The sequence below is a fragment of the Hemitrygon akajei genome, unplaced genomic scaffold, assembly GCF_048418815.1.
Source record: "Hemitrygon akajei unplaced genomic scaffold, sHemAka1.3 Scf000045, whole genome shotgun sequence".
Classification (NCBI taxonomy): Eukaryota; Metazoa; Chordata; class Chondrichthyes; order Myliobatiformes; family Dasyatidae; genus Hemitrygon; species Hemitrygon akajei.
In genome coordinates this window covers 3,298,976-3,324,592 of record NW_027331931.1, presented here as the reverse complement: position 1 = coordinate 3,324,592, position 25,617 = coordinate 3,298,976, and the positions used below count along the sequence as shown (strand labels likewise).

Here is a 25,617-nt window from a genome sequence, read left to right as displayed (position 1 = left end):
CAATAACCGCCCCCCCCCCAACGTTTCAGCAAAAATCATCAGCGCCCACCACCCACCATGTAAGAAATGGCAAAGTCCCTAAAGATAGATGTGCTCAATGGTGGGAGAGCTTTACCAGACATGTACTGGGCCGAACCCACCACATTCTGTAGGAACTTACGTTCATTGACATTGATGTTCCCATACCGAGCCATGAGGCAGCCAGTCGATACACTCGGTATCACATTTACAGAAATGTGTCAAGGTTCCAGATGTCCTGCCGATCTCCGCAAACTCCGACGAAACCAGAGACACCGCCGAGCTTACTTCGCATTTGCACTTGTGATGGGTCCAGGGCGAAAACTGTGAAATAGGAACACCCGGGATTTAAAGTTGTTCACCCTCACTGATCCTCCGATGAGGACTGGCTCGTGGACCTCTGGTTTCTTCTCCCTTTGCTTTGCTCGCATTGAGTGGGACGTTCAAGGGCGGGGTGGAAGCTGGAGGCGAAGTGGGTGACATTATCGAGCTCAGTGTGAATGCAGGAAGCGGCAACAATACATTGGTTTCCTCTGGTTTCTTCTCCCTTTGTTTTGCTCGCATTGAGTGGGAAGTTCAAGGGCGGGGTGGAAGCTGGAGGCGAAGTGGGTGACATTGTCGAGCTCAATGTGAATGCAGGAAGCGGCAGCAATACATTGGTTTCCTCTGGTTTCTTCTCCCTTTGCTTTGCTCGCATTGAGTGGGACGTTCACGGGCGGGGTGGAAGCTGGAGGCGAAGTGGGTGACATTGTCGAGCTCAGTGTGAATGCAGGAAGCGGCAACAATACATTGGTTTCCTCTGGTTTCTTCTCCCTTTGCTTTGCTCGCATTGAGTGGGACGTTCAAGGGCGGGGTGGAAGCTGGAGGTGAAGTGGTTGACATTGTCGAGCTCAGTGTGAATGCAGGAAGCGGCAGCAATACATTGGTCGACGTAGCGCTGGGAGCACTGGGGCGAGTTACCGGGGAAGGTGTGGTACATTGGTTTGGTAGACTGATTTACTTAGGCAACGAAAAGGGAGACATATATGGGATACATGCGGGTGTCCATGGCTACCCATTAAATTTGGAGTAAGTGGGAGGAGCCGAAGGAGAAACTGTTGAGGTGAGGACCGGTTCTGCCAGACGGAGGGTGCTGATGATAGAGGGAAGCTGTTTGGTTGTTTCCTTTAGAAATGTGGAGCGTTTTAAGGCCCTCTTGATGAGGGACTGGAAATCCATGGAGAAAATGCGACGGTCGGGGCCAGGGAATCGAAAGTTTGTGAGTTGATCGAGAGCACAGGAAGCTTCGGGAATGTAGGCGGGAAGGGGCTGAATTATGGAGCATAGTTTGGACTGGAGCTGTAAGAACACAGGATAGTGGGGCAGGAACTGGCAGAGACAATGGGCCTAACCGGACATTTAGGCTTATGAATGGAGTAGGAGGTCGAAGCGTACAGTTCAGGGCAATGGAAACACGAGTTATCCACAGTGAATGGAGGTTCTCTGGAGTTGATGATGTCAGTGATCGTGCCGGATGCAGTTCTCTGATGATCCGGAGTCGGGATTCTTCGAGGTGTAGGCATCATGATGTGTCTGAAAGTTACCGCCTAGTCTCAGCCAGGTGGAGGTCAGTTCGTCACTCTACAACAGCAGCACTTTGTCAGCAGGTTGGATGGTAACTTTGGGACCGGTGCTGAGAGATTAGACAACAGTAAATTCAGTGGGGGTAAGGTTCGAGAAGCGGTGAAGATTCCTGATGTTGAGGCGGTTGCTGTCTGCTCGGGAATTAGTGATGAAGACATCCCACAGCAGGCAGATAACCAGCGTGCTGTGTCCGAGAGGAGGAGGGTTGGAACCGGAAGAAATCACCCTCAGTGCTGTGTGGTGAATTATTGCCGATAAGATCTGCTCACGCGGACAATCATGCTGCAGGGAGTGAACAGAATCCGCCAGTTTGTCAAAACGACCGTGCCAGGACTCGAACCTGCAATCTTCTGATGACTTCCACCAGTCAAGCACCGAAGTCAGACGCCTTATCCATTAGGCCACACGGCCATATTCTGTGAGAAAGGCCAAGGGGGCGAATGGGGAACATGCTGACTGCTGCAAGGAGTTCCACCTGTAAAATGATTTCTTGACCGAGCTAAAAGTACTCGCCTGTAGTGATTTCATCCCAGGTGAGCATTCGACCATTGTTGTGTCAATGTCTCTCCATACATTCCTGCTTTGGGTTGTTCAATATTCCATTTCTGTCACACAGAAAGGAATTATCAAAGGCACACACCACTGTCTTTTGCAGCGGCGTTATATTCTGGAATTGGAATCAGTGACAATGGTCCACCACATTCAATACATTATTGACAGGGAACTCGATTTATTTTTATCTATTTGAGCCGTTGGTTTGGTATTCCAGAACCGGGCGGCCATGTGTTTGTGTCGGTTCAGCGTTAGGGTGTTCGGATCTGCGGCTGCGCAGATGAGGACGTTGCCTTCAGCGCGTTCTAATGCGGTAGTTATCGGGTTATTGATTTTGCCCAATACACGGAATATCGTCATTCTTGAACCAGATGGCAAATGGCAAAATCTGTTTACATTAAATCGAACAATATGATAACAAAGCTATTGAAAATTTATTTCCATGTTTCCTGTGGTTGGCACATATTTCTCTAAACTGTCCTTATCCACTTCGATGAATTCTGGCAAGCACGGCGAGCAAAGCAAATCGGCAGAGAATCTGAACATAAATGTGTGGACCTTAAGCAGACGAGGTGGCCGAGAGGTTAAGGCGATGGACTGCTAATCCATTGTGCTCTGCACGCGTGGGTTCGAATCCCATCCTCGTCGTCCCGATATTTATCGGGGGTGGGGGGGGACCACCTTTAACACTGTCACTTTAAAACATCCAAATTTTGTCTCAGGGACACCAGACGGTTTGTTACGCGAATCATGAAAAGCAATATTCATCATTAATTTCTCACCAAATTTGGCCGCGATACCACAAGATATAGGAGCAAAATTCGGCTATTCGGCTCACCGATTTCCGCCATTCCATCACGGCTGAGGCCTCACCTTGAGTATTGTGAACAGTTTTGGGTCCCTCAGTTTAAAAAATATGCGCTAGCACTGGAGAGAGTCTAGATGACTTTCACATGGATGATTGATGTCTCTGGGACTGTACTCGCCGGAACTTAGAAGGATGAGAGGGGAATCTCATTGAAACTATTCGAATATTGGAAGGACTAGACAGAGTAGATGTGGAAAGGGGGATGCCCATGGTGGGAGAATCTAGGACAGGAGGGCACAACGTCAGGATAGAGGGGTGCCCTTTCAAAACAGTGTTGGAGAGAAATCTCGTTAGACAAAGGGTAGTGAATTTGTGAAATTCATTGCCACATCCAGTTGTGGAGTCCAGGTCGTTGGGTGTATTTAAGGCAGAGATTGATAAGTTTTTAATTGGACATAACACCAAAGGTTACGGGGAGAGGGCTGGGAACTGGAGTTCATGAGAATAGAGAAAAAAAAAAAGGATCAGCCACGATTGAATGGCGGAGCAGACTCGATGGGCCAGATGGCCTAATTCTGCTCCTATGTCTTATGGTCTTATGGTCATACATATCACTCCTCTCAACTCCATTCCCCTGCCTTCTCCTCGACACAGTTGACTCCCTTACTACCTGTCCACCTCTTCAACCTCCACTTTAAATGTACCCAATTACTTGCCCTACACGGCTTTTCGTGGCAATAAATTCCACAAATCCATAACATTCTGGCTACAGAATTTGCTTCTTGTCCCTTTTCTAATTGGATGCCCTTATTTGAGTTTGTGCCCGCTGGCCACCGAGTCTAGCACTACATGAAAATCCTCTCCATGTCCATTCTAATTCAGCCTGATAATATTCGATTGATTTCAATGAGATCCCGGTCTCATTCTTCCACATTCCAGCCACCAAGCCCAGGGTCCTAAAATAATCCTCATATATAACTCTTCTCTTCCTGGCATCAATCACGTGACCGCCCTCTGGACTCCGACCTTTGCCGGCACATCCGGTTTAGATAAGGGACGAAAACCGTTCACCATATTCCAACTGTGGTCTCACCGAAACCTAACAAAGGCTCAGCATTACACATTTGTTTTTTTTTATTTTCTATTTCTCTCGAAATAAACGCTGACATTGCATTTACCTTCCTCACTGCTGTCTCAAACTGGCAATGAGACTTTAGAGAATCCGCACTAAGTCTCCAAACTCCTGTTACACCTCTTCTTTGCCGATTTGTCCCGATTAGAGGATAGTCATTCGTCTAGATTACTTCGAGCTAAATTCAATTCCGTACAATACCCTGCGGTATACTCCTTCTGCCACTTCATTGCCCGTCTCGTCATCTGTCCAAGGTCTTCCGCACACTTTCTGCTTTCCCGAAGACCACCGACCTTTCAACCGATATTTGGATTTTCCTCAGATTTTGCTGCAAAGCCACCAATTACGTCATCCCGATTACTGACATATACTGTGAAAAGGTGCAGCCCTAATACCAACTAGTAACCGAAAGCAAAGACCTCTTTATTCTCACTGTTCGCCTCCACCCAGTCAGCCATTCGTCTATCTATGGCTGTATCTCTGCTGTATCATGAGGGGCGTTTATCTTTTGTTTATCAGACGTGTGCGCTGCGCTTTGTCAACGAGTACTGAAATTCCAGTAAGCAAAATTTAGTGTCTTTCCATTGTTTATTCTGCCTGTTATTTCCTCAATGAATTCCAAACAATTTGTCAGGCTAGATTGCTCCTTGAGGAAATCGTGCTGAGTTTGGCCTATTTTATTGTGTGCCTCGAAGTGCCTCAAAACTTCATCGTTAATAAAGGACTGCAAAATCGTCCCAAACACTGAGTCCCAATACAATTCGAAAATACTGTGCTTCTCGAAGGATCACTACTAATGCCTCCACAGTATCTTGGGGGCAAGAGGGTTGGCGTAAATGTCGACAAAACATGCGATGGCGAATAGTTTCGCTTTTTCGCTCTCTCTGCGTCTGTCCTTTAATTTATTATCAGAGTGTGCAGACTTTATACAGCCTTGGGATTCGTCTCCGTGCAGGCGGTAAAGAAACCTAATGAAACATTAAAACAAAAGAGGACAGTCAAACACCCAGTGTGGGGGGGGGGGGGGAGAGAGAGAGAGAGAGATCGTTCAAAAATAAAAGCACGAAAACAGTATTCATAACGAAAAGTCAGAAAGTCAGGCATCACTGCTGCCGGACAAGAATCCACCAGTTGCAGGCCACAGCCTCAGGCCAGCACAGAGACGAGCAAACCCCGCGGAGAAGCGTGCAGAGCCGAACAGTCCATCGCCTGCGACTCCGACCACGGGCCATTTCGATCTGTCCAGTTTCTTAAATCGATAAAAGCTTGGGTCGTTCCTCGTTCGATGTTACTTCGACACGGCCTCGCGCTCGGGTTTCGTCACTTCGGTTAGTCAGTACCCGACACGGACATCGTCTGTATTTCCACTTGTAAGCATGACTTAGAGAGTTTGCTGATAACCTGAAAGGAGGTGAGAGGGCCGGTTGCAATCCGCAAATTTCAACTTGCGTACTGATAGTTATAAAGAGCAAATGAAAAGTCTGCACATGCAGGTTAGTGATTGAAAATGTGAGGGAAGAAGCATCAAGTGGAGAATATCACACAGAAGTGAAATTCAAAGGGATTGAGATGTCCTTGCGTGTGAGATATAGAAAAATTAGTATGATGGTGCATCAAACTGTTAACGCAGCAAATAACACTGTGGTATTTATTACAACAAGGCTGGAGGTTAGAAATACAATTGTGCAGAGTATTAACACAACCACACCTCGACCACTGTGTACGGTTCTGAATTCCCTATTTAAGAGAGAATACGTTCACGTTGACTGCCCAGAACATATCACCTCAGCGAATTCCTGGATCAAAGGTGTGCTCTTGTCACAAAAGGCCAAAGATTACAGAGTGAGGGGTGACCTATTTGAACAGGACAGAATCTGGGAGGACACAGCCGGGTCGATGTTGAGAGGGAGGCAGAGAAACACACAGCACGAAAATAGGCCCTTCAACCTACCAACTCCTTGCCAGCCATCAAGGTCTATTTTAAAAATAAATATGCCCCAGGCCTTCATATTCCCCTTACATTCCCACTTGTTCTCATGCACAGTCTACCGCTCACCTGCATTTAAAGCGACACATAAAACAAACCGAAATCACACACATATTTGGGATGTTGGAGGAAACTGGAACATCCGGGTTAAATATCTGTGATCACGAGGATTCCGTGTAATCTCCACGTAACCCACCCAAGGGATATGCATCCACTTGCAATAGAGCTTTCAAGAAGCGGACATAATGGGGCCGATTGACAACTGAAGTATATCGCAATTTCCTCTCGTGGAAAAGAGTGAATATCTAGAATTCTCTACCTTAGAGGTTTGCTGAGATTAGATCAATGGCTGTACATAATAAGGAAGGGGATACATTTTCAAAGACTAGTGATTTAGAGCAATGGGGGCCTGAAACAGGAGAGAAGTTGAGAAATGGTAAAGATCCATGGATAGTATCGACTATCAGGACTGGCTTGAGGGGCTGAATGGCCGACAGCTGCACCTGTTTTATTATGTTCCTGTCTAAAGTGAAGGAGTGATCCCGGGTGATAAACTCGGAACACAGGGACTTGGAGGGAAGGGTTGGAGGATTTACATTCAGGATGATAAAGTGAACAGGGCTGGGCAGCAGCAATATCCAAGAGGGAATTCACGCCTACCCCAGCCCATCGTCCCTCTTTTACCTTAGTCTCATTTATATTGGTTGTTCAAAGGCTTGGGGAAGAGGCTGGACACAAAATATTCACCGTTCATTCCCCCACACACAGTAGTTGCCTGACACGCTGACGTCTTGCATCAATATGTTATTTTTGATCCGGGTTTCCGGGAGTGTCTCGTGTCTCCCTGGTGCTCAGTGTTCTTGTGACTTGTCACCAGATGTTGTCTCTGTCTTTCCCATGCTGATGCCATCTTTCTTAGTCTGACAACTTCCTGTAACAAACACCACATCGGTAAGTACTGCAGCCGCAAATACTTTCACCACAGACAGGTCAGTGACAATATATCTCATTCTAATTGGGAAATGACCTGTGAAAGCTACACTGTACAATAGGCCGCAAGAAATTCAAAATGCATGAAGAAAGATCTTAAGTGGATCCACTGTGGCAATGGGCTGCGTCCTGGGGAAGGAATTTATAATCAATTTGAATGAATGTAATCACGCAAGTACAGCCCATTCAAACAAAGCAGAACCAGCCTGTGTGTGTGATCTGCACCAGCTCCTTTAACCACGCCCCTTTCAAGTGGCCGTCATATTATCTCTTCCCATCTCTCCTTATGGAATTACGCAGCCACCCTTTGAATAAGTATTGAGCTGAATTTTGAGGAACTATCTCCATGTGTAAAGAAGCCCCACGACAGCTGCAGATACCAGCTGAGTTCCTAGGAATATAATGGCAACATTCCCTGTGGAAAATGACCGTTCACAGGATAAACTCCCCCACATCAGCAGAGTGCCCATGTTGGACTCTGGGATGTGCATACAGGAATATAATAGATATTGAGGGAGGGCGGGCATACATACGCAGGATCAAACCCCATACTGTAATGTTGAACCCAGTGTGTGATGTGCTCTCACCCACGACCATTTCCACCCGTACAATGGCCCATCATCATCAGGCCTCTCTTTTTCTCACAATCTTCCTCAGTAACTGAAACAAGAGAGTTTTGCTCACTCTGTTGTTGGAATAAAATGATTAGACTGGACGTTATGTAGAAAGGTTTTATGAGGATGTTACTTGGTCTCGAGGGTCAGAATTATGAATTTGGCCAGGCTGAGTGTTTATGCCTTTGAAAGTAGACGAATGGGGATGAAAGCTATAGGAATGTTGCGTAGGTGTGTCCAAAATGAGTGGCGCAGGTTCAGGCTGAGCAGGCAAAGATTTAGACGGCGCTGAGCATCAGGAATGAGGCCAGGGAACGTGGTTGAGGCAGGTTCACTGGGATCATTGAAGAGGCGCTTCGGTCGGTACCTGGGCGATGTTTTAAGTATCGAAATAAAAATGCAAAGGGCGAAGCTGAAGTCGAATTGATTGTTATAATTAGCACAAGAGCATGGATGAACAGTTACAACGCGCGAAGTTTCTGTGAGGTACATCCCACCTCACCTGGAAGGACTGTTTAAGGCCCTGAGGGAGGAGGTATAGGGGCAGGTGTAGCACTTGCTCCGCTTGCAAGCATAAGCGCCAGGAGGGCGATCTTTGGGGAGGGTCGAATGGACAAAGGAGTCCCGCGGAGAACAGAAAGTGGCTGGGAAGGGGGGGGGGGGCGTGAATTGAAGATGCACATGGTGGGATTCCGTTGGAGATGGTCATAAGAGGAGAGGGACGGAGTGATTAAATATGAAGGGTATCACGCCAATAATATCAACAATCATCCAGTTTTTTCGGTTATATATATATAGAAAAAAACAGGGGAGTGTAAACATTGCTGGAAAATAGCGCTGTAGAGATAATAACTGGATTCAAGGGAATGGCGGACGAACTGAACAAGTATTTTGTACCAGTCTTTACTGTCGAAGACACTGACAGTGTGCTGAGAGTTCGAGGGTGTCCGGGGCAGAAGTGACGGCGGTTGCTTTGACTAAGGAAAAGCTGCTTGAGAAAATAATCAGTCTGAAGGTAGATCGGTCACCTTGAAATGACGGGAAGACTCCCCAGAGTTTTAAAAGTGGCGACTAACGGCATTGTGGGTGCTTTAGTAATCATCTTTCAAATATTAATATTCTCTGGCATAGTTGCAGAGGACTGAGAATACCAAATGACACTTCAGTCTTCAGGCAGGGAGGGAAGCTTCAGAAAGGAAATTGTAGGGTAGTTAGCTCTATCATTAGACCTAATTGGTTAGGAAAATTTTGGAGTAGATTGTTAAGGAAGCGGTTTCAGAATAATCGAAGGCACGTGACAAAATAGTTTTCCTTAAGGGAACCTGGCAAACCCGCTGGAATTATTTGAGGAAGTAACAAGCAGGATGGACAAATGAGAATCGGTGGATGTTGTGCACTTCGGTTTTCAGAAGGTCTTTGACAAGATTCTGCACACCAATCTGCCCAGTGGATTACAGGAAAGGCAGTAGCATACGTCGAGCATTGGCTGGTTGACAACAGTGAAGGAATGGGTTTCGGGTTGCCTACCGGTGACTAGGAGTGTTCCACAAGGGTGTGTTAGGACCGCTTTTTTAACGATGATGAAATTGATGGCCCTGTAGCGAAGACTGCGGACTATGCGTAGACAGGTGGAGGAGCGGCAAGTGTTGTTTTAAGGAGGGCGGGTGCAGGAGGACAGAGACTGATGCAGAGAATGGACAAAGTGGTGGTATGAATCGCTTCGCGCTCGGAAGTTACCCGTCGTCCCAACTCCTACTTCAATGGTGTTGTAAAACTCCGATCGGGTGGAAGACCCACCAGATGATGAATGGAAGAAGATACCGTGTTCGAATCCACAGACACGAGGTACTGTGGTGTTTCTCCTTGTGGTGAAACTACGATCGGGTGGAAGACCCATCAGATGATGAATGGAAGAAGATACCGTGTTCGAATCCACAGACACGAGGTACTGTGGTGTTTCTCCTTGTGGTGAAACTCCGATCGGGTGGAAGACCCATCAGATGATGAATGGAAGAAGATACCGTGTTCGAATCCACAGACACGAGGTACTGTGGTGTTTTTCCTTCTGGTGAACAGTAACTAGAGATCTCAAATATCAATTATTATTTTAAAAAGAACCCACATTATCAGCTGAGTGTTTTCTACAATTTCTGTTTTAATTCGGATTTCCAGTATCATATTTCCTTTTTCTTTTCAAAAATCGATTATATTGCAAGATAATGTCCAGTTAGTTGCAGAGAGAGAGAGAGAGAGAGAGAGAGAGGGGGGGGGGGGAGACGGAAAAGGATCAGACGTTTTTTTTTTTCCGGTGGCTTTGTAAGCTCTTTAAAGTGCTACGTACATTTATGATCAGTGTGAATATATGTTCCGAAATGCTACAATGAGATGTACTTTGCTCAGGAGGGGACCGGACCTGTGGTCGGAGAGAAACAGAGAGCAGAGGGAGAAGTAAAGAAGCAAATTGTCACGGAGCCTTGGGAGGTGAACAGAGATAAAGACAGAGATATGAAAGAACAGAGAGGGAGCAGTCAGGAGATGGAGAGATTGTTGAGAAAGAAAACAAAACACACGACTCCGCTGTGTGAAGGTCCAATAATGATTCCTCATGCTGCAACACACCAATCTAATTTTGTATACCGGAGAGGGAGGAGACATAAGCGGGGAAGTTTCCGGAGGAATCGAGGGGATCGGGAGTGAAATCGGAAGCAAAACACCGTGATCATCACTAAATAGGAAAATGAGAAACAGCGAGGAGGATGGAGAAAAGGGAGCTGATCCACTCTGACTGGACCAGCCCGGAGTAAAACACCGGGAACATCACTAAATAGGAAACTGCGAAACAGCGAGGAGGATGGAGAAAAGGGAGCTGATCCACTCTGTCTGGACCAGCCCGGAGTAAAACACCGTGAACATCACTAAATAGGAAAATGAGAAACAGCGAGGAGGATGGAGAAAAGGGAGCTGATCCACTCTGACTGGACCAGCCCGGAGTAAAACACCGGGAACATCACTAAATAGGAAACTGCGAAACAGTGAGGAGGATGGAGAAAAGGGAGCTGATCCACTCTGTCTGGACCAGCCCGGAGTAAAACACCGGGAACATCACTAAATAGGGAAATGAGAAACAGCGAGGAGGATGGAGAAAAGGGAGCTGATCCACTCTGACTGGACCAGCCCGGAGTAAAACACCGGGAACATCACTAAATAGGAAAATGAGAAACAGCGAGGAGGATGGAGAAAAGGGAGCTGATCCACTCTGACTGGACCAGCCCGGAGTAAAACACCGGGAACATAATCAGATAGAAGAATGAGACCGAACGGAGAGAATGAAAATTAACAAAAAAAGAAAGAACCGGCGGGACACGAGTGACCCGTCCCCAACAGTTCCCACGTTCTACAGAGCGTCCATCCGGGTGAAGAGCTGAACTGATCCTTCCATATTGCATATCTGATGACGGGCACATTTCATCTCTACAGGGTAGACGGCGAGTGAACTATATCACCACTAAACGCATGCGCATTTCTGAGAGCTCAGTTGTTAACCGTGATTCCACATATCGGCAGGTGGATAGCTTATGGAGGAAACATGGCGTTTGACTTAATTCTACTGCAGAAACCAACTGGTCGCTCTATGGTTTAAAGAATGTAGATAACCGTTTCAGCGGGTATTTCTCCGCGTTCATCAGCCGGCACGGAGTATTGTGATCGGTCTGGGACACCTCAGTAAGAAAGGTAGTGCTGCTATTGGGAACGGTCCAGAGGGGGCTCACTAGAATGATTCCGGGAATGCACGGCTGAGCGTAGGAGGAGAGTTTGAAGGTTCTGAACCTGTACTCTCCTGAGTTCAGAACAAGGAGGGTGGATTTATGGAAATCTATCGAATACCCAAAGGACTAGATGGAGTAACTGTGGAAACAGGACCAGAGGGCACAGCGTCAGTACAGAAGGACGACCATTTAGAGTAGAGATGCGAAGGAATTCGCTCAGCCAGATGGTGTTGAACCTGTGTAATTCATTGTCATCGACGGCTGTAGACGCCAAAACACTGAGTATACTAAAGCGTGGATTGGTTGGTTCCTGGTTAGTCTGGATGCCACGTCACGGGGAGAAGGCGGGAGAATGGGGTGAAGAGTAGTTATAAATGAGCCATGATAGAATGGGAGAGAAGACTCGATCGGCCGAGTGGACTACTCCTGCTCCTGTATATAATGGTCTAATCACACTGGGAAAGATGGGGGATCGAGCTAGAATATGAAGCTGGAGGTGATAAAAGATAGAAGGCGAAAGATAAAGCTAATAAGGTGGGGTAGGGGCGGGATGAAAGAAAAAAATCGTGTCCCCATTATTCCCCACAGCAGCGCTGAGGTGTCTATAAAAACACAGGGTTCTGTTTATTGAACTGGTGTCTTTTTTGAAGGTCCAAATTACGGCTTTGATTACTCTAACATATTGGCACACCATTCAGTTTGTGTTCAGGGTCTGCTGACCCCTTCAGTCCTGGCGGTGTCTCTCCAGGACGTCACAGACACGCGGTCAGTATGCCGAGTGGAGAGTTTGTGCTGAGCCAATAGGAATGATTCACGTCCTTCTCCGTCTGCAGATCTGCCTCGATTTGATTCCCTGCTGCATACAGACTCACATTCACAAATCTTTAAAACGCACCTTCTCAGTTGTTTGGCAGCGGCTATCTGCTTATGTGTAGCAGTTGGGGGAAAATAGTTTACTTTCCTTCTACACCCTCCTGTAACAGCCAGAAAAGAAAAAGATCTTGAGATAGGATATGGTAACATATACGGATTTTGATGATAGACTCACTTTGAACCGGTGATTTCTAACGTATCCTCAGATTGGAACAACATAGGGATTTGTGTTTTAGTTGGAGATCGTTTAATAACTTGTCTATATTTGATTTTTCGCAAATGCACAACTGTGATTGATTCATCCCGTGATTGTACACTTCGGCTCTTGATGGAAAATTCACAATTTAATATGCAGAATAAGGGTTGGGTATTTAGAATTAAATGTAATATTGTGCTCGGATATTCAGTCACAGTCCGTGGTCGATGACTATGGGGTATTATTATTGACGAGTTTAAATATGAACGTCACTGCTGTGCCCGAGTTGGGACAGGAAATGTAACGGCAGTGTTAGTTTAGTGAGGGAAGTTCTGAATGAGCAATGAGATGATCTGTGCGGATATTCATGGACCTGATAAAAACATTTCTAACACGATTGCCGATATTGAGGGAGAAGCCTTGTCCCTGTGGTCATTGACCGGTCTGAATACACAGTGACAATACCAGAGCGTCAGTGATGCGCCACCAGCAGTCGTGATCGCTCTGTTTACTCCACGTTGAAGTGACAGGTCAGATCACTCGCTTTTCTCCTCTGATTCAGTGAATAAAGCGATAACCTGTTCAAGCTATCCTTATAGCTCTGTCCTCAACACCCCGCAACAGTCTCCTAAAATCTCTCTGAACTCATTCAATCTTATTGATATCGCTCCTTCAGAAAGGTGACCAGATCTGCATACAATACTCCTAATTCGGCCTCACCGACGTCATAAAACTTCAAGATAACATCTCATCACCGATACCCAATACCAAAACTTATGAAGGTCAATGTACCAAATACCCTCTTTACAGCCCTGTCGAACTTTGATGCCGCTTTCGAGAGATTATGGATCTCCATTCCCAGATCCCCCTGTTCCACTACACTCATCGCTGCCCCAACATTCAACGTGTGAATCCTCCTAACGCAACAGCTCGCAGTTCCCTGAATGAAATTACATCGACCACTTCTCAGCCCGTTTTACCGGCTGCTCCAATGACTCTGAATGACTCTGACGGATTTGGGGAGGTCAGGTGAGTTTGGAACACCCGCCAATGGCATTAGGTCTGTGCTAAGTCTGAAGGAACGCGCAGTTCCAGAGTTTTCAGTCTCTCGATCCCTATCGGTAAAACACCAAAATATGTGCGCTGTATTTCCCCCGCGTTTCTTTCACATTGGAATCCGACGACGTGTCTGTCCCCGCCTTCCCCCTCGACCAGACTGAGGCTTTATAAAAAGCTACAGCAATTGCACCCCACATTGCGGACTGACATTCGCATTTCCACAAAACTAGCATCGACTTTTCAAGCTTCCGTTAACACTGAGATTGCAAGATGTTTCCGGAATCCTTGGTCTCGGTCAGCGATACCCGGGACATGATCTCCAGTCTCGAACTGCGAACTGGGGGAACTGGACCGCTGAACAGGAGAGGTTTCGGGAACACAGAATCTCACGCTGGAGCGGGGCAGTGCATCCGAACCAGGTGGACGGTGGGACTTGCAAGACAGAACTGTGGGTCACCAGGGCGGCGCTGATCTACACTGACAAACGTAGGTCGTTCCGCTCGGGAAGAGAGGGGAATATACACTGGTGAATGGAGAAAAAAAGAACGATTCAAAGGATCGTCAGTTGAGCTGGAGTGAGGAATCATGCGCGATAGTAAAGCAAGTGACGAATGAGACGAACACGTAATTATACGGGTCCCCTTTGGTGCAGAGTTTGCCTGCAATGAGTGGCGAATTAGTTGGTCCAGGCAGGGAAACATCACTAATTCATGACATCCTCGCAGCAATGAGAGCCAGGGGATATTTTATCGCGTCCTTCAGTTGCTCCCTGAACTTGGTCTGGGTGACGGCGTAAAGAGCCGTGTTTGTGCAGCAGCTCAGAAGCTGCAGCATCGAGCCCAGTTCTCGCAGAGAATCAGGAGGAAGATTCGCCGCAAAGGAAGCAGACAGCCGGTTCCACAAAGAATAAACAGTGAACGGTGCCCACAGCAGGACGAAATTGCCAGAAATTATCATCAATAAAGCGAGGGATTTCCTGCGGCTCTCCATTTCCGGGTCGCCGGCACCCTGTCCCTTGTCAGCACACCGGAGTCTCCTGCGCCCTCTGCTGGTGACTAAAATATTCCGGACGGTTAATGCATTCGTCAGGAGAACCAGCAGGAATGGGATTACAGGGGTGAGAAGGTAATGAAATAAGGCCATTGGTATTGCGACAGATAAAGGCACATAATATGCAGTTTGATTACAGATAAATGGTGCATTTATCGCGGTATAACGACCTGAGAGCCGAAAATGCCAGTAAATGTTCTTTAAGCAGCTGATCGCAGTCACTGTTCCCAGAATCACAGCCGCAGTTTTCCCGGTGCAGTATTTTGTTTTCAGCTCCAGGCAACAAATGGCCACAAACCGATCAAAGGTGAAAGTGACGGTGAACCAGACCGAACAATCGGTGGCGGCGTAAAGCAGGACAGCGTGGATTTTACACACTGGTGTATCCCCTGACCAGAGGAAAAGTTTCATTGGCGCTTAAGTATTCGGAATCTTGCTGAATATCAGGTCCAGGACAACGACCATAAGATCCGCCGCTGCCATGGCAACCAGGTAGCGAGTGACAACTCTGGAGAGACCGCACTTTCCTCTGGACAGGATTAAAATCGTCACCAGGTTCACTGCGAGGAGGAGAAAAATAAATAATATTCAAGTGACACACAACAGGAAGCGATTTCTGTTAAGAATTTGTCCGACTTGTGGTTAGTGTGTAGATTTGTGGCTGGCGCTTAGTCGACAGGGCAGTTGGCTGCGAGAATATTGCGGATTTGGATTATATTTCCAAATATTTGGATTTGGAAAATTAATTTGCATTGTAAACACAAGGTCTGGAAGCAACTTGATTCGGCAGCTGATGTTCTCGAGGGAGATGAAGCGACAGAAAAGAAGCAACGTTTCCAGAGGCAAAATATCAAAGCCCCGGTCATGTCATGATATGTGCAACGGCTGGACAGAGTTTACCGGTTACATCACTGACCTGCGCAGTGCCAGGAGTCACAGGGAACAGCATCGCTGCAGAATTTGAAGCTTTCAAAATGTCTTATCCGCAGTGTGCGACAGCAGCAATGATTTCAAATGGGCGATAAACATTAGAAAACAGTTTAAAAGTGTTGCATAGTTGAGCTTTCGAGAGAAACTTACCCGGAAGAGCAATGACAGCGAGGACGGGAAAGTAAATCACTTGAATGACTTTTAATGCATGCGCAATTCGAAGATCTAAGGTCATCCATTCATAATTAGCAAAGACAAACTGAGCAGCCCAGAAGACATTCTTCGGAGTTTCTGCCATACTCCACGCTGCTGTTCCCGGACTCTGATCCATTCCGGAACCAGCAAACCTTCCTTCTGCAGCGTGCTCTCTCTGTCCCGCTGTGTGGATCGGCGAGTCACTGTGAGTGCCGGAGCGGCTGTTCCGTGAGAGCACAGTGATTCAGATGCTTATTAATAGGAGAGGGAAACTCCCTTGTGACGCTGAAACCCTCCGTGGAAATGATGATATCGGCATTTAATGAAATGACACATGCAGTTAACCCTTTTTGCGTAGCAGCTGAGCAGCAGGTGTGGGGAGCTAGATTTATATGTTTATAATTCGTTAATAAAATATTCAGTAGATTTAGCAAAAACTGAGTCAGAGTAAAATTCGAAGAAAAGTTTAGAATAAAACGTGCAGATTCTCTCCTTAAGTTCGTTTACAGAAAACCGATGTTTGCTTCAAAAGCAACACACACAAAATGCTGGTGGAAGGCAGCAGACCAGGCAGCATCGATAGGGGGAAGCACCGTCGACGTTTCGGGCCGAGACCATTCGGCAGCAGACCAGGCAGCATCGATAGGCGGAAGCACCGTCGACGTTTCGGGCCGAGACCATTTTGTGTGTGTTGCTTGAATTTCAAGCATCTGCAGATTTCCTCGTGTTTTTGTTTCAAAAGCTTGCTTTTTATTATTGTGATTGCAAAGCAGGGTGGCATGAGTGTTTGGCTTAGAGAGTGAGAGAGAGAGAGAGAGAGAGAGAGAGAGAGAGGGAAAGAGAGAGAAAGGGATAGTGGGCGGGAGGGAAAGAGAGAGAAAGGGAGAGAGGAAGTGGAGGGGAGTGCGTGAGACGGAGAGTGAGAGAGAGAGGGAAAGCGAGACAGAGAGAAAGGGGTAGTGAGACAGAGAGAGAAAGAGAGTAAGGGATCGAGTGGGAGAGTGAGAGAGAGAGTGAGAAAGAAAGAGAGAGACAGAGAGTGACACAGAGAGAGACAGACAGAGAAGGAAGGGGAGAGAGAGAGAACGCGAGAGAACGAGCATTATTATTCTTTGCACTCGGTCTTTCTGTTCCTTTTCAAGTGCTTAATGGCCAGTTTTCCTATCGTCGTAATAAAGTGATTTTGACCATGAAACATGTGGGGGAGGGTTTCTAAAGCTCGAAACCCGTTGCATTGGAGCAGTTCCATTCTTTTGACCAGAATTCCGTGTCCAGTGGTATAAACAACCATCACAAACTGAACTCTTTCTTGGTTCCAGTGAAGAACCATGAGTTCATCTGTGTCTTGACAAGCCCTTCGCTCTCCCCGGAGCGTTACAGTACCGGATGAAAGCATATACTTTCAGAATCAAAATCAGTTTTATTATCTCCAGCATGTGCCGTGAAATTTGTTAACAGCAGCAGTTCAATGCAATACATCACATAGAAAAAGTAAATAAATAAGTAAACCAATTACATTGGACGTATAGTGGATTTTAACAAAATCGTGCAAAACAGAAGTATTATATCTTAAAAACGTGAGATAGTAAGCACGGGTTCAGTCCATCTGGGAATCGGATGGAAGAAGCTGTTCATGAATCGCTTAGTGTGTGTCTTCAAGCTTCTGCACCCCCTACCTAATTGTAACAGTGAGGAAAGGCATGATCTGGGTGATCGGGGTCCTGGGTAATGGACACTGACACCGCTCCAAGAGGATGTCCTGGGAACCTTATAGGCTACTACCCAAGATGGAGCCGCCTAAATGTACGACCCTCTACAGCTTTTTTCAGTCCTGTGCAATAGCACAACCCCCAACCCTCTCTATCAGACAGTGACACAGCCTGTTAGAATGCTCCCCATCTATAGAAGTTTTTGAGTGTTTTTTGTTCACATACCAAATCTCTTCAAACTAAAAATGAAGTCTCAATATCACCAAGACCAAGGAGATGGTGGTGGACTTTAGGAGATCTAGGCCTCATATGGAGCCAGTGATCATTAATGGAGAATGTGTGGAGCAGGTTAAGACCTACAAGTATCTGGGAGTACAGTTAGACGAGAAACTAGACTGGACTGCCAACACAGATGCCTTGTGCAGGAAGGCACAGAGTCGACTGTACTTCCTTAGAAGGTTGGCGTCATTCAATGTCTGCAGTGAGATGCTGAAGATGTTCTATAGGTCAGTTGTGGAGAGCGCCCTCTTCTTTGTGATGGCGTGTTGGGGAGGAAGCATTAAGAAGAGGGACGCCTCACGTCTTAATAAGCTGGTAAGGAAGGCGGGCTCTGTCGTGGGCAAAGTACTGGAGAGTTTAACATCGGTAGCTGAGCGAAGGGCGCTGAGTAGGCTACGGTCAATTATGGAAAACTCTGAACATCCTCTACATAGCACCATCCAGAGACAGAGAAGCAGTTTCAGCGACAGGTTACTATCGATGCAATGCTCCTCAGACAGGATGAAGAGGTCAATACTCCCCAATGTCATTAGGCTTTACAATTCAACCGCCAGGACTTAAGAACTTTTAAAAGCTATTATTAATGCTTTTTGAGATAGTGATTTAGATGCATATCATATTTTTTACTGAGTTAAGTATTGTATGTAATTAGTTTTGCTGCAACAAGTGTATGGGACATTGGAAAAAAGGTTGAATTTCCCCATGGGGATGAATAAAGTATCTATCTATCTATCTATCTATCTATCTATCTATCTATCTATCTATCTATCTATCTATCTATCTATCTATCTATCTATCTATCTATCTATCTATCTATCTATCTATCCATCTATCTATCTATCTATCTATCTATCTATCTATCTATCTATCTATCTATCTATCTATCTATCTATCTAAATAAATAGTTGGAGACGATGAACCAAATCGTCAAATCCACCAGCGGACATCCGAAAATATTTGAAATGCATTGCCTCGTCCATGTCTCTCAGTGGTCGGACAAGCACAGAAAATTCACCCTCATTCAGTTTCAGTCGCCATTGTTTGAAGTTTGAGTTTCTTCCTGTTGAGTTTCAACACGAAGAAACTCAACATAGTGGCGTAGAAAACCCAGCGCCAACTAGCGTTTTGGCAGTGAATTGCAGAGCGACGCAGAAACCGCAACGCACAAGTATAAATAATCCTTTAGTTTCCCTCTAAAAGTTTTTAAAAGCTTCCCAATACTCTACCTTCCCACTAGCTTTGGCTTCCATCTATGCCCTCTCTTTTGCTTTTACATCGACTCTGGATTCACTTGTCATCCACGAGAGTGTCCTTCTTCCATTCGTAAATTTATTCTTATTTGGAATATATCTGTCTTGCACTTCCCTCATTTGTCGCTGAAACTCCAGCCATTGCTGCCCTGTTGTCTTTTCTGCTTGTGTCTCTTTCGAGTCAACTTTGTCCAGTTCCCCTCTCATGCCATTGTAACTTTCTTTATTCCACTGAAATAGCGATGCTTTTGATTTTAGTTTCTCCCTCTCTAACTTTACAGTGAACTCCGATCATATTATGATCACTGCTTCCTAAATGTTCTTTAACCTGAAGCTCTTTTATTACCTCCAGATTGCAACCAAACCGCACATTCGATCCCTTGCTGGGCTCAACAACAAGCTGTTTTCAAAAGCAATCCCTTGGACATTCTACAAATTCTCTGTCTTGAAGTCCAGTACTGACCTAGTTTTCCCAATCCACTTTCTTGATAAAATCCCCAACGATTATCATGACATTTCCCTTCTGACAGGCCTTTTCTATCTCCTGCTGTAATTTGCAATCCACATCCCGGCTGCTGTTTGGAGGCCTGTGTACAGCAGCCATTATGGTTCTTTTAACCTTGGCATTTCTTAACTCAACCCCTAGAGGCTCTGCAACTTCCGATCCTATGTCATCCTTTCTAATGATTTAATATTATTTCTTATACACAGGGTCACACCACCTTCTTTGTCTACTAACCAAACTTTCCATTACACCGTATATCCTTCGGCGTTCAGCTCTCCATGGCAACCATCCTTCTGCCATGTTTCAGAGCACGTAGCATGTAGCACAGTCAACAATCCTGAGATTACTACCTCAGTGTTCCTGCTTTACAGGTTTTTACCCAATTCCCTGAATCCTCTCTTCAGGAAGTCCTCCCGTTTTTCTACCTATGTCATTGGCACCGACGTGTACCAGGACTTCTAGCTCTTCACTCTCTCCGCCCATAATAGTCTGCACCTGATCGGAGACTTCCCGTACCCTGGCACCTAGGAGGCAACACACCATGCGGGTATCTCTATCGGGCTGACAGAACCTCCTGACTGTTTCCCCCACCATGGAATCCCCTATGACTACCGCATTTCTCATTTCCTTCTTTCCTTTCTGCACCATATGTCAATGATATCGGTGACGTAGTTTGTGACTTTGTGATTTTGGACGATAGAAATTGTGCTGAGGAAACAAGGACTCCGTGGAAGGACTAACACAGCAGAGGAGAACAGGTAAGTAATTGACTGATGGAATATAGAGCAGGGAAGAGCGTTGCCATGCACTTTAATACAAGGAATAAAAGTGTAGACAATTTCTTAAACGTGAAGCTATTCAGAAATCAGAAATGCAGTAGGACTGGGGGAGACAATATCTCAGAATCTCCATCATAGGTCCTGCACATTAAAGCAATCGAGAGAGCATGCCAGCGGCTTTACAACATTAGCTGCTTCATTAAATACAGTATATTACGGATATCCGAAAACAGTGAAACTCCCTCGACACTGTCCTATCACACATTCTCCCGTGGTCAGACACAGAGTGAAGCTACCTCGACACTATCCCATCACACACTCTGCCGGGGTCAGACACAGAGTGTAGCTCCTGCCTCACTGTCCCATCACACACTCTCCCGGGGTCAGACACAGAGTGTAGCTCCTGCCTCACTGTCCCATCACACACTCTCCCGGGGTCAGACACAGAGTGTAGCTCCTGTCCCAATGTCCCATTACACACTCTCCCGGGGTCAGACACAGAGTGTAGCTCCTGCCTTACTGTCCCATTATACACTCTCCCGGGGTCAGACACAGAGTGTAGCTCCTGCCTCACTGTCCCGTCACACACTCTCCCGGGGTCAGACACAGAGTGTTGCTCCTGCCTCACTGTCCCATCACACTCCATAAAAAATGCAAGGACACATTTCTGAACAGTCTCAGAGTTAAATTGAAATGAATTTGATATTATTTATGAATGGGACCGCTGGAATAAATTGATACTCTGATGCACATGGTGGAAGGGATAACAACACAAACATAAGAGTGCAGAGATACAGGGTGAAGGTAGCAACATAGAATTGCTCAGCGGAATGTATTCATGTAAATGCTGCTGGAACATAAACGCGCTGTTTCTGAGAGTTTTATTCGATCGAATTATGAATTCATGCAGTTATTCATTTAAATTAATCAATCTCATTATTTTGTTTATTTCCATTCAATATCCAAGAAGTTGTGTTGCCAAGCCACAGGAAGTTACAGATCATGTGCTTTTCAATTGGCTCTTTGTGAATGAGCAACGAATAGTGTGCACAATGAAGTCGGGCCGAACGGCCTGTTTGCCATATGACTCTATTTCGAAGGATGTACTGCTCCATACAACCGGCATCATTCATCAATGCACTGTCCATCTCACAATTTTAACATAAACCAACTGCAGAAAACTTGTTCTAATAATATCTCAGGAATACAGAATCTATTTTAAGAATATTTACTCGATTTGAGGAATAGCGAGAAAAATATAGAAAAAAAATTACACACTCTCACAATGAATCAGAGTTTCACAGGTACAGGACAGTTAGGACACACTTAACGCTCGAGCAGAGACTGCTGATACAGAATGAACCCCGCACTCTCACACTGAACCAGAGAGTGACACCGACAGAAACCCACACTCTCAGTCTGTACCAGGGACTGATTTCTACAAAATGAACCCCCCACTCTCATATTGCACCCGAGACTTGTGGATAAAAATGAACCACTCCTCTTCACACTATACTCGCGACAAGTAGGTACAAAATTAAATATACATTCTTATATTATCCGACTGAATCTCTCCCGTTTGTTGATTGTCTCTGACGCCGTCGTTCTCTATAATCTCTATTTTATGTGAATTATAACTCAACCTTATCTTCATTTTCGGCTTACAACGTACTGCATCCTGAAGCCTCTGCTCTCCTGCAGACTGAGCTACTACCCTCTGTTCTCCATTTACTGTTCATTTTTCTTTCATGCTCCTTTGAATATCGCTTTCTGCAACAAGTCGTTTCTCTTTTTTTCTGTCCCTTAATCTACCTGCAGACCCTGCCGTAAAATATGTTGTTTAACGTGTTCAATGACGAAAGAGAAAGACATGAACAGGGACATCAGCAAAGAATTTAATACATTTGCTGCAAGAGATCGAGAGAAGAGAGTGAAAGAGAGGGGGAGAATGAGAGAGAGTTAGCGTGATAGAGAGATGGAGGAAGTGCATGTGAGCGAGAGAGATAGGGAAAGTGAGTGTGTGCGTGTGTGTGTGTTTGAGTGTACCTCTTGGAATTTATATGTATAAAATTTGCTACGTGCTGTGGATTTTGAAACGGTAAGGTGATTGATTGTGTGTGTGTGTGTGTGTGTGTGTGTGTGTGTGTGTGTGTGTGTGTTTACTATGGTTTCTAAATTGAATTTACTTGATGTGTGACCTTATTTGTCGATCCTGCATTTATTTCTAACAGGGCACTGCGCAGGTAATCCCAAATACACAGGTATTTCTATGTTAAAGCAAGAGATGAAGACATCGGTTTACGGAGTTCATCGATAAATGACAGAAGATATCATGCCAGTATTTACACCAGAGTCAAACGTGTTGGTGGTTGAGCCCATAACCCACAGGACAGTGTATGACAGCCTTATCAGCCCATTATATTCCTATAGCTAACTGAACACCACAATATTTCAGCATCTTACTGTTGGTCAGGTGGATTCTACAGCGGCTTGACCGTTACCTTACCGTTTCAACATCCACAGCACGAATAGGAAATTGTATTCATGTACTTTATAAGATACACTGTATAACAGGTATTTCAGAACACACAACCGCATATACATATACACTCTCACACACACACATGCACACAGGAACAAACAGATGAACACACTGACACACACAAATAAGCATAACCACGCACACACATGCACACACAGATACTGCAGATATGGAGAAGATATTTTCAGAGTTGGAGGGAACTGTAGACAGCTCTGGAATTCAAGTTATCGAAAATAAATATTATACAGAGAGGCTGATCAAAATGAAGTAAACATTTATGTCGTCCAGAGCTGATGAGGAACTGGACAGGGTGTCTCTGAACACAGCGGGTATGTTTTATATCTGTGGCAAATAGTGGGATGGGGTGGGGTGTATTTTTTGGCCTGAGCGGTGACGACAGTTTCTCAGTAGTTCATCATTCAGCTGCATGAATCATTTTGGAACATTGGATTATTCCAAATGTGGAACCTGACCTTCCCTCACTCCATACTCAGAAATTCTCTCAGTGCTGCACAGAACAAGGCTGTTACTACTTTGCCAACAAAACATGGGCGGCGTGATCCAGACCAGTCAGAAGCTGACATTAGAAATTCAAAATGATTATTACATTATTTATGAGTGGAACACCATTCGAATAATCTCACACAGTTCTGCACATTAAAGAACAGATAAAAGAATCGGTAACCTTAAGAGAGCAGAGATAATCGATGAATGTAGCAATTTTGAATTTTTGAGGGAAATCGATTCATATAACTGCTGCTGGAACATGGAACATGCTGCCTCTGTGGGTTTTATTTCTATAAATTCATGAATTTACTGACAAACTTAAATATTTAAAATAAAGCATTCATTTTCAATCAACATTGAAGTGGTTGCGCTGCCAAACCATAGAAAATTACAGATCAGGTCCTGTTCTGTTCGTTCTATGTGGCTGAGTAACGAATAGCATGCGGAGTGATGCCGGGCTGAATGGTCTGTTTGCCCAATGACTCTATTATCCGGAATGTACTACTCAATACAACCGCCATTATTAATCAGTGATCTCTCTATCTCAGAATTAAAACATGAAACAACTGTAGGACAGAATTGTTGCAAAAATAGCTCAGGGAAACAGTAACTATTTTAAGAAGTACTACTTTAAAGTTGGAGAAGTAAATACACACGCACCCGCTGAATCAGTGGATTCCGGGTACAGGACTGAGAGGACACACTTAACGCTCGAGCAGAGACTGACAGATACAGAATGAAACCCACACTCTCACATTGTAACAGAGACTGACAGATACAGAATGAAACCCACAGTCTCACACTGTAACAGAGACTGACAGATACAGAATGAACCCCACACTCTCACACTGCAACAGACAATGGCAGATACAGAATGAAACCCACACTCTCACACTGTAACAGAGACTGACAGATACAGAATGAATCCCACACTCTCACACTGTAAAAGACACTGACAGATACAGAATGAAACCCACACACTCACACTGTAGCAGAGACTGGCAGATACAGAATGAAACCCACAAGCTCACACTGTAACAGAGACTGACAGATACAGAATGAAACCCACACTCTCACACTGTAACAGAGACTGACAGATATAGAAAGAAACCCTCACTCCCACACTGTAACAGAGACTGACAGATACAGAATGAACCCCGCACTCTCACACTGAACCAGAGAGTGACACCGACAGAAACCCACACTCTCAGTCTGTACCAGGGACTGATTTCTACAAAATGAACCCCCCACTCTCATATTGCACCCGAGACTTGTGGGTAAAAATGAACCACTCCTCTTCACACTATACTTGCGACAAGTAGGTACAAAATTAAATTTACATTCTTATATTATCCGACTGAATCTCTCCCGTTTGTTGATTGTCTCTGACGCCGGCGTTCTCTATAATCTCTATTTTATGTAAATTGTAACTCAACCTTATCTTCATTTTCGGCTTGCAACGTACTGCATCCTGAACCCTCTGCTCTCCGGCAGACTGAGCTACTACCCTCTGTTCTCCATTTACTGTTCATTTTTCTTTCATGCTCTTTTGAATATCGCTTTCTGCAACAAGTCGTTTCTCTTTTTTTCTGTCCCTTAATCTACCTGCAGACTCTGCCGTAAAATATGTTGTTTAACGTGTTCAGTGACGAAAGAGAAAGACATGAAAGAGAAAGAAATTTTATTTCTATAAATTCATGAATTTACTGACAAACTAAAATATTTAAAATAAAGCATTCATTTTCAATCAACATTGAAGTGGTTGCGTTGCCAAACCATAGAAAATTACATATCAGGTGCTGTTCGGTTCGCTCTATGTGGCTGAGTAACGAATAGCATGCGGAGTGATGCAGGGCTGAATGGTCTGTCTGCCCAATGACTCTATTATCCGGAATGTACTACTCAATACAACCACCATTATTCATTAGTGATCTCTCTATCTCACAATTAAAACATGAAACAACTGTAGGACAGAATTGTTGCAAAAATAGCTCAGGGAAGACAGTAACTATTTTAAGAAGTACTACTTTAAAGTAGGAGAAGTAAATACACACGCACCCGCTGAATCAGTGGCTTCCGTGTACAAGACTGAGAGGACACACTTAACGCTCGAGCAGAGACTGACAGATACAGAATGAAACCCACACTCTCACACTGTAACAGACACTGGCAGATACAGAATGAAACCCACAGTCTCACACTGTAACAGAGACTGGTAGATACAGAATGAAACCCACACTCTCACACTGTAA

The 25,617-nt window shown here is 45.2% G+C and overlaps 1 protein-coding gene and 2 non-coding genes across 3 annotated transcripts in view; 2 read left to right on the top strand and 1 right to left on the bottom strand.

The window, feature by feature from the left end:
• LOC140720622 (NACHT, LRR and PYD domains-containing protein 3-like) overlaps nucleotides 1-25,617 on the top strand; it is a 745,417-nt gene that overhangs the window by 606,480 nt on the left and 113,320 nt on the right. The window lies entirely within an intron of this gene.
• On the bottom strand, nucleotides 1,961-2,052 carry trnar-ucg (transfer RNA arginine (anticodon UCG)). Its single transcript is given in 2 exon segments — nucleotides 1,961-1,996; nucleotides 2,016-2,052. It is a non-coding gene; the product is annotated as a tRNA-Arg (tRNA).
• trnas-gcu (transfer RNA serine (anticodon GCU)) lies at nucleotides 2,760-2,841 on the top strand. Its single transcript has one exon. It is a non-coding gene; the product is annotated as a tRNA-Ser (tRNA).